Here is an 18846-nt window from a genome sequence, read left to right as displayed (position 1 = left end):
TAGATTTGACTAGAAAAGATACTAATAGTATAGAAGGAATATTAGTAATGATAACAGCAGCGACTTGGAAGGCAAAAAAGAAAAAAAAATTAAATCATAGTTAGAAAGTTAATGCAGTACTGTTCTAGCAGTCCACCATCTTACCCCACTTTTTGCTCTATAAACCTTAATCCAGGAATGTCTGGAACTCCAGGGAAAATCACTTGCTGGTAAAATTCCACCTACTGCATTTTTTTCTTGGAATATAGATAAAAATGCAAATACTATAATTGGCACAGAAAAAAAAAATCCTTCAGTGATGTGGAGAAATCCCAGTAATAATTAGAAGATAGAGCTCTGGTTTATTAGAGCCATGAACCAGCAATAAATTTGAGGATGGAAACTTGATCAATGGTGTTGATGCTGTTTTCTGGCTCTGTCACTGGGAAGCAGTGTCTGAAACACTTATATAGCTGGTTAAAATCCAGCTGGATCACAAACTGTTCTTTGAGAAGCAAATTGCTAAGTTAAAATACATATGAATTAGTATCTATTCCTTTATACTCATTGATAATTAAAACATTGAAGTATATTAAAATATATGAACCAAATCTTCAATTACATAATGTTGCTAGCCAGTGGCCCACTAGCACCGCTCAGACAATCTGATAAGTGTCCTGTTCATCTTTTCCCAACTCCACATTTAGAAATGGCATGTTGGTAACCTGACATTTGTACCACAGAAAATGACAAAGGCCACAAATCAGGAGTATTTGCCCCAAAGATTGTTTGTTCAATATTTACGTCACTACATTCAAGTATAAGTTTATTGTTTACAATAGAAGTATTTATAGATAACAATTTACCATTACACAATATATTTTTTACAATTTCTTTATCACTCAAGTAAATTTCCATCAAATAGGTTCTAACAAAATATAGGCAGAAAAAGTTAGATAAATCACTCTGTCATCTGTTATATATTAATTTGTCTCTCATTTGTCCATGGTTCCAAAACTCCTTGGAATTCCCTGACTGATAGGAGTGTCTTTGTAATTTATGATGGTCCTTTAGACTGCACCTAAGTTTATGTTAAACTTAAAGAGAATAGGAACTGGCCTTGCCAGAAAGAGCAAGTATATGATTAGAAGATTGGGGTTTCAAACATGTGATATCAGCATGACCTTCAGGGAAGAGACATGGGGGTGGAGATGAGTTCAATCACATGGTCAATGATTCAGTCATTCATACCTATGTAATGAAACCACAGTAAAAACTCTAGACTCAGTGTTTGGGTGAGCTTCCCTGTTTAACAATACTCTGTGCATATTGCTACAAGATATGCCGGGAGGATGATGCATCCTGACTCCACAGGAGAGAATATGGAAGAGTCAACTTTAGGACCCTCCCACACCTCAGCTTGTGTATCTCTTCTCTTGGCTGATCTGGATTTGTATCCTTTTTTGCTACAATAAAACTTTAATAATAGGTATAATGCTTGCTTGAGTGCTGTGTGTCATTCTAGCAAATTATCAAACCTGAGGGGAATAATAGGAAACTCTAGATTTATAGGCTGTTGATCAGAAGTGAGTGGCCTGGGAATCCCAAAGCTTGCAGCTGGTGTCTGAAGTGAGGGCAGTCTTTTAGAGATCTGTGCTCTTAACTTGTAAAGTTTGGCCTAAATCCAGGTAATTAGTATTGCACATTATAGACCTAAAAATGAAGAATCTATAAGAAATACAGTATTAAGTGCAAATAAATGCACTATATTTTATTACTTTTTTTTCACATTTCCTACAAAGGTTTATTTGATTCAACCTATAATACTCCTGTTTTTCTTTTATCAATTGTTTGCATACACTGATTTCAATAACAAAGCATATAAGAACTGATCAGATAGACATTGGATGCAACATATAATCATCAAAATCACTCCATTTCTTACTAATGATCACCTTTGAGGTTATTATATCAAAGAGGAAGAAAAATCTATTTTGTTCATTATGAATGTTTAAATAGATTATTCGGAAACTAGAAGATGGAAAAAAGCAAAGACTACAGGATAAAATTCTACTTATCTCTTATTTTTATTTTCTCTCTTTCTCACTCCTCTATTTTGAATTTTTGCCCCTTCTGTATTTTCTATTATTTCCTTTCTTGAATTGGAGCCACAAGTCTTCAAGAAACACACTACATTAATCACTAGAAATAATTTTCTGTTAATGAAAATAATGATTAAATTAAACTTGAAAATATTTTTTTTCCAGAAAAGGGGGTGAAATAGCAATGGGTAGCTTTTAAGAATTATGATGCTAGGGGCTCCTGGGTGGTTCAGTCGGTTAGGCTTCCAACTTCGGCTCAGGTCATGATCTCCCAGTTCATGGGCTCAAGCCCTGCACCGGCCTCTGTGCTGACAGCTCAGAGCCTGAAGCCTGCTTCAGATTCCGTGTCTTCCTCTCTCTGCCCCTCCCCTGCTCGCACTCTGTCTCTCTCTGTCTCTCAAAAATGAATAAATGTTTAAAAACATTTTTTAAAAAGGAAATATGATGCTAAAAGCAAACATGGTGGATGCTTAAAGTTTAAAGATAATTTAACTCGTCTGCACTTGCCATTTTATTTACAGGTGAAGAAATGATGTAGGAGGTTAAGTGACTTGCTCCAGATCACAAATAATGGCTGAGTTGGCATATAAAAAACAGGTTGAAGATTATTAAATTTTAGGGTTTTTTTTTGTTTTTTTCTTTTGTGATATCCAGCTGAAACTGAGTACGGGAGGAAGAGTGACAGGGAGCATTAGAAATCATCAAATAATAAGTAATATCTAGGTGGTTTATTTTCAGAGGAGGTGAAATCTAAGGTACGATGGTTACACTATGTCCTTGGCTTCATTCCCAACAAAGGCTCAGCAGAAGTAGCCTCAAATCTTTAGCAACTTTCCTTTTTTAAAAACCAGTAAAGGCTCTGAGAATATTTATCCACACCCAGAAAGTCTGGGATGCAACTCAGAAATGACTTTTTAAAATGTAGTTTTTACTTGAAACCAGGTTCTGAAACATGATCTAGAATAGTTTCATCCAATAGGCCTGTCTGCAATGATATAAATGTTTTATATTTATGTTGTCCCAAAATGTAGTTACTAGCCCCATTGTGATTACTGATCACTTGAAATGAAACTAATGAAGTTAAGGAATTTAAGTTTTACTTTTATTTAATTTTAATTAATTTAGATTTAAATGGCTAACTCTTATACAGAGCAATACAGACAATGAAAGACATTTTGATAGAAAGAAAAATACATGCAAAAGATCACATATGGAAAGAAGCATAGCTTAAATGTATGAGAAAGATTCAAATATGTTTAGCAAAGTGTATAGGCTAAGGAGTTGTCTGATTAAAAATTAAATATAAACCAGTGTGTATTGAGAGTAAATTGAGCAAGCCCATGAGGAGAGCCCAACAGAAGAATATTTGCAGTGGATAGGAGGGATTCCTTAGAGAGAACTTGTCCAAAGGATTGACAAATCACTATGTTGAACCTGTCCCCCAACTTCCTTGTCAGTGCATAGAAGGAATTCAAAACTATCTAGCTCTTGGATACATATCTAGGTCCCTGACACAGAAAGCACTGAAAAAGAAAATTGAAATAACTACCTTATCTGAGTCTGTATAAACTTAGAGTATAAACAACACTCTGAGAGTTAAACCATGCGGAAAGAATTATTTTTCCTACCCCCTTTCCCTAAGATATCCTCAGAGTGTGATGAATGGCAGAATGATGGCAGTCTAGTAACTGAGTTTTAGGATTATTTTACTTGTAAGTCATAGAAAACCCAACTTAAATTAGCTTCAGGCAGAAAAAAGAGAGAAAGACTTGGTACGTGTAATTGAAAAATACAGTGGCTGAAAAGCTTTCATACACCATTTGTTTTGCAGGATCAAACAGTATATAAGGAATTAGTCTTTCTGCATCTCTTGTCTCTGCTTTTCTCAGAGTCAGCTTTACTTACTGTCACCAGCAGTAAATTCAGGCTGTTGTTTTCCCAAGTTCAAGACCAGGTGAAATGAAGGTGTATCTCTCCACATTTTTAGCAAAAGCCCTAGGATTAAGATTGAACTAATGCTAAGTCACATGCCTACAAATTACTTTATCACTTTGCCCAGGGCCGTGTGGTGTTCTGTGGCCAGACTTGGTCATGTGCTCACCTTTAGAGGTGGGGGTAAAATCGGCTCCTTCAAAGTGATGTGGTCTCATAGAAGCATAATTCTGTAAGGAAAACAAGAAGGTATTTACTACAAGAAGAGACAATGGATGCTCAACAGACAGTATTTAATTTTGTCATTGGAGGGCCCAATGGAGATGGTTCCATCAAATAGGGAAGACATAGAACCTGAGAGAGTTACAAGAATGGCAGGAAAAGCAATGATGGCATGCATAACTGCAGACACTGTCAGTGGCTCCTAGCAGGATGACTGGTCATGAACACAGATAAAACACCCTGCCGGGCATATTAAGTCACAGTTTTGAGATACTGGGAGAGTTGAAGATTTTTGCACATTTAATAAATGCAGGGAAAGAGCCAGTAAAATTTGGATCTTGCTATCAATGAGATCTCAGTACACTATATACAAATGAGTGGTAGAGAATTTCAGATTATAAAAGGAAGTGATATGCAGAGAATTTGCTTGGGGCTGATTTCCAACATATGGCCAGAGCATGAAGGAAAATAAAAATAAATTGACAATACAAGAAAGAAATAAGCCAAGTTGAAGTAATGTACATAATATATAATATATATTATAATATAGATATATAATAATATATATAAATACTATATGCATTCATATTTAATTGGTTTTAAAGAATTTTGAGAATAATGAGAATAATGTTTCTCCCTAACATAACAAAGGGGGAAATTTTGGCTTAAAAATGGCAAGTTTCACATAGGATTGTTGCCTTTCAATACAAAATCTTCTCTATTTTTCCATAGACTTCACCAATGTGATAAGCTACTGTAGAAATTAAAGCAATGATGTGATAAAAACAGAGACTGAGGGAGATACATGCAGTTTACTTAAAATAGAGTAAATGAAAATACTCTGGCATAAGGGATTTATAAAGAATTTTGTAATAGTATAGGTTTTTAGGGAAGAAATTTTAAACTAAAAGAGTAGGTGAGAAGTAGGCGGGGGGGAGAGAGGGGGGGAAAAAGAGAGGGATCAACTCTTTTAGGAAACAAATAAAAAGAAAGAAGATACAAGGGATATGAAAGAAAATATCCCAGGAATGATCATGAATCCATTGTATTTGTAATCAGAGATGAAGGAGGACAGGGTCCAATATTTAAGATCTGGAGAAAGAAAGGAAGAACAATTGTCTGAGCATTTGTGTGTGAATGTGAGTGAGTGTGTGTGTGTGTGTGTGTGTGTGTGTGTGTAGATACACACATATATTTCTATTTAATTTGGTTAATAGTAGAATAGACAAGTATTACTATCTTAATATTTTATTGTTACTTTTTAAAGTTTTTTTTTTAATTTACTTTGAGAGAGAGTGCAAGTGGGGAAGAGTTCAGAGAAAGGGAGAGACAGAATCCCAAGCAGGCTCCACACTGTCAGTACAGAGCCTGATGTAGGGCTGGAACTCACAAACCATGAGATCATGACCTTAGCCAAGATTAAGAGTCAGATGCTCAACTGACTGAGCCATCCAGGCACCCCATCTTAATAATTTAGATCAAAGGGGCACCTGGGTGGCTTAGTGGTTAAGCGACCGACTTAACTCAGGTCATGATATCATGGTTCATGGGTTCGAGCCCTGCGTCGGGCTCTGTGCTGACAGCTCAGAGCCTGGAGCCTGCTTCAGATTCTGTGTCTCCCTCTCTCTGTCCCTCACCAGCTCACATTCTCTCTCTCTCTCTCTCTCTCTCTCTCTCTCTCTCTCAAAAATAAATAAATATTAAAAAAAATAATTTAGTTCAAGGAACAAAGTAGAGATATTAAATAATGACCTAATATCTCATAGTAAGTTACAGGGCTCAGATTAGAATTGAGATTGGCCAATTTAAAAAACAAAACAAAATATGTTCTCAAATGCCTTCTATTATAACATGAAAACTGAATGACAGTGTAAGAATTTGATATATTAAAAATAATTTAGTTTAACATGGAGCCAACACTAATTTTAATTGTAAAATAATACATTTTAGGACCATACCCAATTAAGTATTCTAAGCCATGGGAAAATCAGAAAACATGTGCCTGGCATATTAATTAATATGCATATAACAGAAAGCTATTTTTAATTATAATTATGGTTAGTTATGTGTTTTACCTATTACAGCATTTTGCAGCAGTTTATTTCATGTGTCGAGTTTACTTATTTTTAAATTGTGTACAACATTTATCAGTAAATGGAATATTAAATTCCTTAATATTTTTTACCATTGACCTGATATTTGTCAAACTTCTGAGAAAATCCCATTCTCTAGGTCTGTGATATACAGCACTGATTTTCATCACAGGTATTGTCACTCAGTTATTTTTTGTTATTTTCTTCTGCTTTGCATCCATGAGAGGAACAAAGAAAATATTAAATGCACAGAGCAAGAAATGGGACGGGGGGCAATAAGGAAGACTGATTTAAGAGGATTCTCTTAAGATTAGAGAAATAAGGGACGCCTGGGTGGCTCAGTCGGTTGGGCGTCTGACTTCGGCTCAGGTCATGATCTCACGGTCCGTGAGTTCAAGCCCCGCATCGGGCTCTGGCTGACAGCTCAGAGCCTGGAGCCTGTTTCGGATTCTGTGTCTCCCTCTCTCTCTGACCATCCTCTGCTCATGCTCTGTCTCTCTCTGTCTCAAAAATAAATAAATGTTAAGATTAGAGAAATAAGACTAATATTTCTCTCAAAATTTAGCTTTAGGAAAGCTTAAAGGGAAATATCAGTAAATCTTCATCCTATGAAAGGCAAGTTGAGAAAGGAAACATTTGCTCACTAACAGTTCTAACTTAGCTCACTGATATGTTGCACTCACTCTCAGAGAGCCTATTTTTGCCTCAGTCTGTTTTTTGCAAAGCAAGATATACCTTTTGTTTATAATGAATGTAATTTTTTTAAAAAAGTACTTTGGTTAGTGGTGCACCTTCATATTTACACATTTATCCATAGAAATCATTCTATTTTATTCCATATTTTTATAGAGAATAAGCAGGAGAGTTATAATATGTGTTTATACATATAGATGTTGTCTTAGTCAGAACTGCTGTTACAGAATACCATAGACTGAGTGGCTCAAACAGCAAACATTTTTTTAAATGTTTATTTATTTTGAGAGAGAGAGAGCATGAGCTCAGGAGAAGGGCAGAGAGAGAGAGGGAGAGAGAGAATCCCAAGCAGGCTCTGCACTGTCAGTACAGAGCCCAATGCAGGGCTCAATCTCACAAATCCCAAGATCATGACCTAAGCTGAAATCAAGAGTTAGATGCTAACCAACTGAGCCACCCAGGCGCCTCTTAAACAGCAAAATTTATTTTCCACAGTCCTAGAGGCTAAGAAGTCCAAGATAAATGTGCCAGTAGATTGGATGTCTGGTGGGGACTCTTCCTGCCTAGCAGACGGCTGCCTTCTTGCTGTGTCTTGACATGGCACAAAGAAAGATCTTATGTCTTCTCCCCTTCTTCCATTAATCCCATCATAAGGGCTTTGTTCCCATGGCCTAATTACCTCCCAAAAGTCTCACCTCTAAATACCATCACATTGGGATTAGGGCTTCAATGTATGAAGTGGGGGTGCAGGGACAAGAACATTGAGTCCATAGCAGATACGATACAAATGTGTATGGAGGGAGAATATTGGGACATAAGCATGACAGGGAGACAGATGACCATGATCTTTCCATGCTATTTATAAGAGAAAACATTATGTAACAAATAGAGTTGTTTTTCTTTACACCAAATGCAATGCTTATCCATTTCAAATGAATTTAAAAAGTGCTTTTTCCACTCAACTCCTGTATTTTATGCCCTACAAAATTGAGAAAGCTATATACAATGAGATTAAGTGTTAAAGAAGAAATGCATGATAGGTACACAATGTCTAAGGTATGAGACATTGTGAGAGAAATGCTGTACATATCATATTGCAAAATGAAGGTCAAAGAAGAAAATCACCACCAGCTGGAGTTAATGGGGAAGGTGTCTTATAGCAGTTGACTTTTAAAGGAGAGTTTGAAGTGTCGATAAATTTCAAGGAGATAAAGATGAATTTTAATTTGTAATGAAGATATCCCATTTTATCTGGTGTTTAGTGAGCACCATACTGTGGTTTAAGAATGACTATCTTTTTGCTTTCAAAGTTTAACTAGTAGCTGTACATTTAATTTATATCCTAACAGACAAAATTAATTGCTGTGCTTTGCTAAGTTCAGAAAGATTTTCCTTTCATTTAGCTCTCTCAAGTGGAAGTATTAACCTACCGTAGGTATCACTACCTCTCTTTGTAAAGGGAAATAAAAATGTGCAATTAACTTCAGACAATTTCTTAGAAACCTTGTATCCTACTGGGTGATTTCAAGGCAGCAATCGCTTGATGATATATTTCTTCCCACCTGACTTTTGGCTCCTAAAAACATTAGTGGAGCTTTTCAAGTCTGTAAGTGGAAAGGCACGTCTCTGTTAGAAAGACTATTAATGTAGGCCCTAAGTAGAGAGGTTATTAACATTCAAGAAACCAGGGCTGTTCATAAGCCAGTTCAGAAGATCATCCTACTGTTGAGATGGCCCCATAGATTTTGAGTTAATAGAAAGTACTGGATCAAAGTTTAGAGAGCCACTTAAGAGCAGAAATGAAGCAAGGTCACTCTTGAAAAAGTTACCAGAAGAATAATAGAAAAAGAAAGTGAACACTTTTAAGTACAGATTTTCCTCAATTTACATACTGATAAACCCATCGTAAGTTGAAAATATAAGTCGAAAAATGCATTTTCGAATTGCACCTAATCTATCAAACAGCGTAGCTGAGCTTAGCCTGCCTTAAAACGTGCTCAGAACACTTACAGTAGCCTGGACTTGGGCAAAATCATCTACCACAAAGCCTATTTTATAATAAAGTGTCGAATGTCTCGTGTAATTTGTTAAATGTTGTACTGAGAGTGAAAACCAGAGTGGTTACATGGGTCCAGAAGGATGGTATTGGATGTCTACCCTCATGATCTCATGACTGACTGGGAGCCGCCTCTCATGGCCACTGCCCAGCATCATGAGAGAGGACTGCACTGCACGTCACCAGCCTGCGAGAAGATCAAACTTCAAAATTCAAAGTATAGTTTCTACTGAATGCATAACACATCCACACCACCATAAAATAAAAAAAAAATGTAACTCAAACCACTGTAAGACAGGGACGCTCTGTAGTCTTAAATTCTCATTTAAACTTCGGTTTAGAGATGTTAGCTATTGGTGATTTTATTAATAATTACTTACATCTTTTCTAATTGAAAGTATTAAAATGATTACCTTTCAATTTAACATAATTAAGGGAGATTTTGTTGATTTGGTTTACCTGCTAATTGACTGTGGAAAACAGATTACCACTGCCAATTCTTTGAGGCAATATCTATATCTCCTTTCCTTGAATCTGAGCTGACTTTCTTGTAACCAATAGAATGCAGCAAAAGTGACATTCTCTGACTCTCAATGATGGGTCTGAAAAGGCCACACAACTTCCATCTGGCTTTCTGGGAATCATCACTCTCCGTATGCCCTCCCAGCCAATGTCATGCTCTGAGAAGCCCAAGCCACATGGAAAGCCATGCATGGGTGTCCCTGGCTGAGTGCATCCTTTGATCATTCCAGCTCCAGTGCCACATATGTGAGTGAACTTGTGTCCATCAAGATAATTCCAGCCTCCAAGCTGTGAGTGATGTACAGGCTCCAATGTTCCCACCTGAATCACCAAACATCTTAAAGCATAGACAGCCATCTCTGTTGTTCCTACTTCATCCCGTCCAACTTCCTGACCCATCATTTGTAAACATAACACGATGAACTTTTTATGCCACTAACTTTCTGGGTGCTTTGTGCTTAGTAACTGAGACAACTTTTGTCCAATAGTCTTTCAATTAGAGTAAAAGAAGTCTGTTTATATTTCATCCAAGCTGTGTTGTATCAAAGTTGTGGTTAATACTTACAACTTTTATTTTTCATTGTTTTATGTTTATTCATTTTTGAAAGACAGAGACAGAGCACAAGCAGGGGAGGAGCAGAGAGAGAGGGGGACACAGAATCCGAAGCAGACTCCAGGTTCCGAGCTGTCAGCACAGAGCCCGACATGGGGCCCGAACCCACGAACCGTGAGACTATGACCTGAGCCAAAGCTGGACACTCAACCGACTGCGCCACCCAGGTGCCCCTAATTGGACAATTTCAATATGAGATGGTAAGTAATTTGAAGTGTGTGTGTGTGTGTGTGTGTGTGTGTGTGTGTGTGTTTTCCCACCTCCAGGTAAAAGAGTAAAATAATATACCTGTGAGGATCCAGATTATGTGCAGGAATAGGTTTTACCTTATAAAAATTGTTGGCTGAAGCAAGGATAGTCTGACCACGTGTTTTTTCTTACTAATGAGCATGAAGGTAGGCGCTATAAGTTTCCCACCAGTGGAGTCTGCAGATTCTGGTTCAGAATTGTTCTTGCTCCTGGTTAGATGCCTCAGCTTTCAGTTTTCCTGCAGGCTTGGCCATGTTATGACAAGGCATTCATTGCCTAATTCTTACACATGTTCCAGGAACCAATGCAGAAAAAAGACTGAAGAATGGTTCACCGTATTTACTAAAACCAATTCTGTCCTGCTGTTAATGAGCATCGATGTAGACAATAAACTGATTAAAATTGTTTTGCTGGTGGATCAGGAAATAAGCTATTTAAGGACAGATGTTATTTCAGCACAAAGAGCTTGCAAATTTGTGGTTTGGGTTTTTCACATTAATATACTGTACACAGCTAGCTGGATTAAAACTGACCTGTCACAGCCACAAACTATTTAGAAAAAACAGCATGATTACATGAAATTATGATGACTTGTTTCTTCCATTACTAACAACTCTGAAATGTGGTGGTTTTTAAAGAATATGATGTGAATATAATGGAAATAGTTTCTATGAAAGAATCTTGCCTTGTGTTCATTATATTTCCATATTATTAGTTGTTTCTAGTTAGAAGGCAAAGTGAAATTAGTTTATTCTATTTGGAGGAGGGGCAACCTACTGTTCTAAATAATTAACTATAAAATAGAATGTGGGTGTGCACAAGAAATGATAAATGTATGGAGCAAACCCTAAAGAGAGTGCTTGAAACCATTACTATTATTTGCCAATCTGAAAATAATTTTCTTTGTTCTATTCATTAGGGGAAATCTAGAAATAAATATTAGAATGATTTAAAAGCCATCAGTGAAAAGCTATGTCTTTAATTAGTGTCATCATCCTAGGGAAAGAAAAACGTTCCTCACTCAATTCACTGGATGCATCCATCTTCACAACATCTGAAGGAATCCCAGGGGGTTAGAAACAAACAACCCAACAAAACACAGAAAGAAAATGTAAATTCAACCAATAATACATCGTATAGATCTCTATTAAGTGCAAGTATATTGTATCCCATACCAGTCTGAGATCAATATAACATGAGAAAATATATAGAATGACTTAAACACATTTCTAATGGTAGTCAGGGGAGGACAGTGAAATATCTGAAAGTCAGAAAGTTTCAATAATGGAAATAGGATTTTGGGGGGAGTGAGAAAAGAGCTTGGGGAATGTTAAGATTTGACAGATGGTGCTACAAGATATTCCATTATTATATTTATTCTATTTATAGTTTTATTTCATTAATCAAAATATATGCACTGGACATCTAGTGAGTTAATGTAGCCATGCTGTTGTTCTAGGAAATAAATAAATGTTTATGTTTTCCAATCTGGCAGAGAAAATAAGTTATGTGTAGCAATTATATATGCTAACCAGCAAAAATAATTTTTAAAAAAACCATAAAAAGTTCAGGAAGCATAAAGTTTATTTTCAAATGGAGATGTCACAAAATATTGTGGACAAGATGGAGCTTGACCCACACGTTGGAGAATGATGTGGATTTCAGCAATAGCTTTGCTTTGATTCTTGTGCTGACTCCTCCTCCTCCTCCTCCTCCTCCCTCCTCTTCCTCCTTAGTGCTTGGTTCTTGGAATGTGGAATGAAGAAGAAATTGCATACAGTTATCTATGCTCTAACACTTTTTTCCTGTGAATCTTACATATATGTTTATCTGTCTTTTCTCACTATTTGCCTATAATATCTCTGAAGGCAGAAGCAATGTTTCATTCATCCATGGATTCTTAGCGCTACACACGGCACCTAACAGCCTTGCACAGACCTTAGTAAGAACTATGATATTAATGAAGAACAAAATAATTGAAGCCCAGGGACAGCAAGGTGGAGAATGTCTTCAGGCACTGAAATAAAATGGCTTGAAATTGGTAAAGAATGTTATTATTGGGGTTCCTTGGTTGCTCAGTCGGTTAAGCATCCGACTCTTGATTTCAGCTCAGATGGTGAAATCGAGCCCCATTTCAGGCTCTGCACTGGGCATGGAGCCTGTTTACGATTCTCCCTCTCTCTCTGCCCCTCCCACACTCATGTTCTCTCTTGGATGGAAAGAGGAAGGAAGGAAGGAAGGAAGGAAGGAAGGAAGGAAGGAAGGAAGGAAGAAAAAAAATGATATTATGTCACGAGTATTAAACTATACTGGGGTGCATGGGTGGCTCAGTAGGTTAAGCTTTGGACTTTCACTCAGAACATGATCTTGTGGTTTGTGAGTTTGAGCCCCGCCTCGAGCTCTGTACTGACAGCTTGGAGCCTGGAGCCTGCTTCAGATTCTGTGTCTGCCTCTCTCTCTGCCCCTGCCCTGCTCACACTCTGTCTCTGTCTCTGTCTCTCTTTCTCTGTCTCAAAAATAAATAAACACTAAAAACATATGAATAAATAAATAAATAAATAAGTAAACCTTAAAAATATTTAAAAGAAAGCACACTGTATTTATGTTAATTCTGACAGGCAACAGAGTTCTGGCATTTTTTCCCCCTACCGAATAGTGGACTATACCATATTGACATTATATTTTACAATCTGCTTAATTTCACCTATCTATATATTGTGCATTACTATATAGCATAATTGTGTGATCTCAGTAAAGTCTGAAAGATACTGAAAGGTAAAAAAAAAAATCTCTACATTCCAACTGTATTACACTGTAGAATGAAAAAGCACTACAGGTAATGGTTAAGACATAAGCACACGAAATTTGAGGTCAGACAGAACGTGGAATTATCCTGGTTCCATTACTTATTTTAAGTTAAGCTGTTTAGAGCATCAGTTTTCTTATTTGTAAAATGGGGTTGAAACTGTGCCCTTTCAAATTTTTTTGCTAGGTATTAAGGAAAGTAACATGCAAATACTTCATACAGTGCGAAGACATGCTGGGTATATTGCAGTGGTGGCACTCAAGCATAGGACCAGGATTCCTGTATCACCATAATTTATGAGGTGCTTTCCATACACCAGTTTTGTCACTACCAGCTAAGTATTACCTTAGATACAAATGATTTGAGGAGAAAACTGAGTCTGTAATTGCAGGAAAAATTATTTATTGCACAGATATGATTATAGTCAGAGAATGTTATTGATATAAGGATGGGTAAAATAGTGTCTTTGCAGCCATCCTTCAAAACTCTCCCTGGGGGAGGAGCCTAAGGGGAAAAGAGTGATCATGAATAAATTAATGCTGTTTTACATTCTTTCTGTTGCTGCCTTCGCTGGTAGTGACAGTGTACTTGGAGAAAGTTTGTAATTTAGAGGCCAATGCATTATTTTTTTTTTAAGTTTATTTATTTTGAGAGAGACCAAAGACAGTGCAAGCAGGGGAGGGGCAGAGAGGGAGGGAGAGAGAGCCTCTCAAGTGGGCTCTGCACTGTCAGTGTAACCAGACACAGGGCTTGAGCCCGGGAGACCACGAGATCATGACCTGAGCTGAAACCAAGATGCTTAACCAGCCGAGTCACCCAAGCACCAGGAGGCTAATGCAATAGATTATTGGAACAGGACCTGAGTCTGTGGCTCTGACTGTCTGTATTGAAACCCCAGTTAAATACCTTATGAAAGTTACTTATAATTGTTGGATATTACTTGCCCTGTTACTTTACATTACTACATTGTAGCTTTTACCTTTCAGAAAGGAGGCCCTCTCATCAGAGAGGCTATCAGAGCACCAAAACGTGACCCCCAAATAGATTTTCATGAACCACCTTTTATTGCTACACATTCTCCATGTTTTATTATGAGGGAAAATGTGAAAACCCATGGACATTTAGGCATTTGTGAGAGGGAGAATATCAGATAACAAGGATCAAGGCACTCTGGTCTCAAGTAGCTCACTGGTCTGTCTACTTCTGCAGCACTTGTCTGTGAGGAGCTTGGAATTAATGGGGAATGTCAAAATTAAAAAGAAACAAGCAAAACACCAAAACCATTCCTAACTGATGATAGGCTAAGTGGTAAAAATAAACTACCGTAAGAGCTTAAAGAAGAAAGAAATAAACTTTAAGTAGACACAGAAAACATCTTTGACTGGGGTGTCTGGGTGACTCAGTCAGTTAAGCGGCCGACTTTGACTCAGGTCGTGATCTTGTGGTTCATTACTTTGAGACCTGCATCACGCTCTGTGCTGACAGTTCAGAGCCTGGAGCCTGCTTCACATTCTGTGTCTCCCTCTTCTCTGCCCCTCCCCTGCCTGTGCTCTGTCTGTCTCTCTCTCTGAAAATAAATAAATATTAAAAAAAGAAAAAAAGGAAAACATCTTTGACCTCAAACAGTAAAATAGGGAATTTTTCAGTTATTATTTTAATAATTTAAGGTTGGGTATTTTGAGAGGTACAGGTATATCCAAAATATGAAATATTTTGAAAAGTAAAGAAAATAATATGAAATTAATTTTTAAACTGCTTTATTTTTCTCGGGAACATGTAGTCTTTGATACGATGTAATGGTTGTATGTGCATTTTTTTAAAAATAAGAGCCCTTAATCTAATTTTTAAGATGTCATACAAAAAAAATCTGAGAAAATAAATCTGATGATATGTGAATTTTACTGAACTTCAAAAGATTTAATTGAAACAATGATGTGAAAAATTTTTAATTACACTATAAGGTATGGTATACAGCTCAAAAAATACTCTTGGTCTTCTCAGTAAACTAGGTGTAATGATTCAAACTAAGCCTGCAACATAATACAGAAGAGGCCCCAGAACTTACGTTCCATGGTTATGAAAACTGAGTTTTTGTTAAAAAAGTTTAACTCAAGTGGCTTCCAGTCTTAGGCATAGTTTCTTGGCTCAATAACAACTGCAGTAACAACAGCTTTACAAATAGTGTCACACTTCATTCTCAGAGTGTTGCCTCTGGAATATGACTGTTAACTGTGTAACTTTTGGAAAGTGACTTGACTGTTAGACTGAGTTTTCTCAATCTAAAAAGCAAGAATGTTAAAAATGTCTACCTCATAAAACTATTTTAACAGTTAAGATAAGTGATCCCTTTAAGTCTTTACCAGAATGTTTTACACATGGCAAATATTCAATAAATGTTACTGGTCATTATTTGAACATATATAATCGAGATGAAGAATCAGGCTCAATTTGGCTAGATGGATTTTCCTTTTTTTTTTTTTTAACGTTTATTTATTTTTGAGACAGAGAGAGACAGAGCATGAACGAGGGAGGGTCAGAGAGAGGGAGACACAGAATCTGAAACAGGCTCCAGGCTCTGAGCTGTCAGCACAGAGCCCGACGCGGGGCTCGAACTCACAGACCATGAGATCATGACCTGAGCCGAAGTCGGCCGCTTTAACTGACTGAGCCACCCAGGCGCCCTGGCTAGATGGATTTTCCAAGGACAAAAGGTAAAAATAGAAAAAAGGATTTGAAATAAGGTTTCTGTGATTCTAAAGTGTGTAGTATTAGTATTTATGCTATGCAACCCCCAAATTTAAAAAAGCAGCAAGTACTTATTAAACTCCTACTATATGATGATACTGTATCAGCTCCCAGAATCAAATAATGTAAAATATAGATAAATATTTTAATTCATGAAATTTATATTTTAAGTGAGATTAAGAGCATAAACAAGAAACCACTGTTTCAGATTGTGTTGAATGCTATCAAGAAAATTCGTAGGATGATAAGAGAAAACAGGGAGAGTTCCTTTAGATAGGATAATCAGGGAAGGCTTCTCTGTGGAGGTGGCATTTGACCTGAGATCTGAAAGATTTGATTGAGACAACCAAGCAAACCATCTGAGGGAAGAACATCCCAAGCAGACAAATCAGGATATTCATATGTTCCTAAGTAATACTAGAATGTAGTTTTCCAAAAATAGAGTCGGGTAGGAAATCGACATTGCTGGAGGACAGTGAGGATGCAGGATTGCAAACCAGCTAGAATATTCAAGGATTTGTGGTCTTTGTAAGGCATTTGGATTTTATTTTAAAAGTACTAAGAAGTCCTTGAGGGATTTAAGCAGAGAAGTGCAGTAATCTGAATTGCTTTTGTGAGAATGGATTGGACAAGACCGAATATTAAGGGTGACTACAGTGCATATTATGGTGGTAACACCATGACCTAGGGGCTTTCAGTGGAGTTGGAAAGCCAACAAATTGAACAAGCTAGAAGAAATGAATAAATCCTAGACACATACAACCCTCCAACACTGGATCATGATAAACAGAAAATCTGAATAGACCAATTACTAGTAAGAAGCTTAAACAGTAATCAAAAGCCTTCCCACAGACAGAAGTCCAGAGAGCTTCACTGGTGAATTGTGTCACACATTCGAAATAGAATTAATACCAATCCTCCTCAAACTCTTGAAAAAATAAGCAAATAGAGGATTCTTCCAAACTTGTTTTATGTGGTCAGCATTATCCTGGTATCAAATAAGTTGAAATGTTTTTCTTAAAAAGAAAAATAAAGCCAAGAATGTTTTATTTAAAGCATCTCTAAATAGTAGTTCCTTCTTTTAAAACAAAAATTTCCTCCTAATGATCCCCCCTTCTTCCTACCTGAGTCAGTGTGTAGAAGGAGGAATAAATCTTCTTCACCATACCCATCAAGATAGTACACATCTGTTTGGTGAGATTCAGTAACGCTAGAGATTGGCACACTTGTTCCTTACAAAAAAAGAGGATGAATCATGAAATTGAGGGATTAGAGACTGTTCTTAATATTTTCAATTTCTAACTGACTTCTGAGAAAAATATCTTCCATTAAAAAATAAGCCCAGACTTTTAGAATAGCTTAGGAAGTTGATGCTCTGGCATATTCTGCTCAAATAAAAATTAATGAAAGCTAAAGCATAAAAAGACATCATGGTCAATTTAAAAAATAAGACCTACATTTTCACAGCTAAGGAATTGAACGAAAATGCAAAAAAAAAAAAAAAATTAGCAAGGGAGATTCACAGGGCTGCCTAGATCTGGGTCCAGAGTGGGAAGAGCCAAACAAAAGTCTGGCTTTTGTAGAGAATTACTCTTTCTGTGGTTATTTACTTTTAGCTAAGAGCTAGGGTAAGCCCGGTTGCATGTGAAAAGAATCTGGAAACATAGTAAAACAATGTCTGAATTTACCTACTATTTATGTCAAACTGTGAAACAGAGACATGGGAGGAACAGAGAGTTAAGATTAGGCTCCGAATTGAATTGTGAGATTGCTAACCGGACTAAGGAAGGCACTGCTTTTGCTGAGGACCCAGGAAGGCAAGAGGGGGTTGGGGCAAGGTTTAAGGGGGGTGGGGCATACAGGCAAAATTGCTGGTAATGGAACGATAGGAACAAGGGGATAGTGGAATGAAATTACAATGATTTGGAAAATAAAACCTGCTCAAAATGATACTGGAAACTAAAATTCTAAATTACTAGTAGAAATTAATGCTAATAGAGATATCTCAACAAATCTACAATAAGCACATGAATGTTCTCAAAAAATTAACTTTATGGCAAAGACTGGGATTTTTTAACAAATGTTTTTGGGACGCTCAAATAAGTAAGTGAAGAAATGATAACCTCTCAAAAAGGATGCAAAAATGTAGCCAAAAAGAGGAGAAATGAAACCAGAATAATTAGATGTAAAAAGAATGCTGAAATTCTTGAAAAGAAAAAAAAAATATATATCTATATATATACCATCTATATCCACACACACATATATATTCATACATGTAAAGACTAAAAGTTATACTTAATAGTTTTAGATAATATTATAGGAAATATATTCAAGACTTCAGAATATAAAGATTTAAAAAATTACACACAAATTTGACTTCCTAAAACTAAAACTTTATATACACACAAAGAAATTAGTAAGAAAGTGCAAAATCAAGTCTCACGGTGGAAGAATTTTTTAAATATCTATAACTAATGAAGGACTAATATATAAAATATGGAAAGAATAAATCATAACGGGGAAAAACACAATGACCGTATTAGTCATCTTGTGCTTCCATAACAAAATATAGCCTAAGTGGCTTAAACTACAGCAATTTATTTTCTCATGGTTCTGGAGGCAGAAAAGTCCAAGGCCAAAGTCCAGCAGAGCTCGATTTCTGGTGAGAGCTGTCTTCCTGGCTTACAGACTGCCAGCTTTTCTCTCTGTTCTCTAATGGTCTGTCCTCAGAGTGCGTGCACTCAGAGAAAGCAAGAAAGATTTCTCACACGTGCACTCACTCCCTCTCTCTTCGAATAAGGCCAGTGATACTGGCTGCTGATAATTACGCT

Source organism: Lynx rufus, unplaced genomic scaffold (assembly GCF_022079265.1).
Source record: "Lynx rufus isolate CCGP_SWC_20201006 ecotype Redwood Valley unplaced genomic scaffold, mLynRuf1.p SCAF_15, whole genome shotgun sequence".
Taxonomy (NCBI): Eukaryota; Metazoa; Chordata; class Mammalia; order Carnivora; family Felidae; genus Lynx; species Lynx rufus.
The sequence above is the reverse complement of the archived record's forward strand: the minus strand, read 5'-3'. Positions refer to the sequence as shown.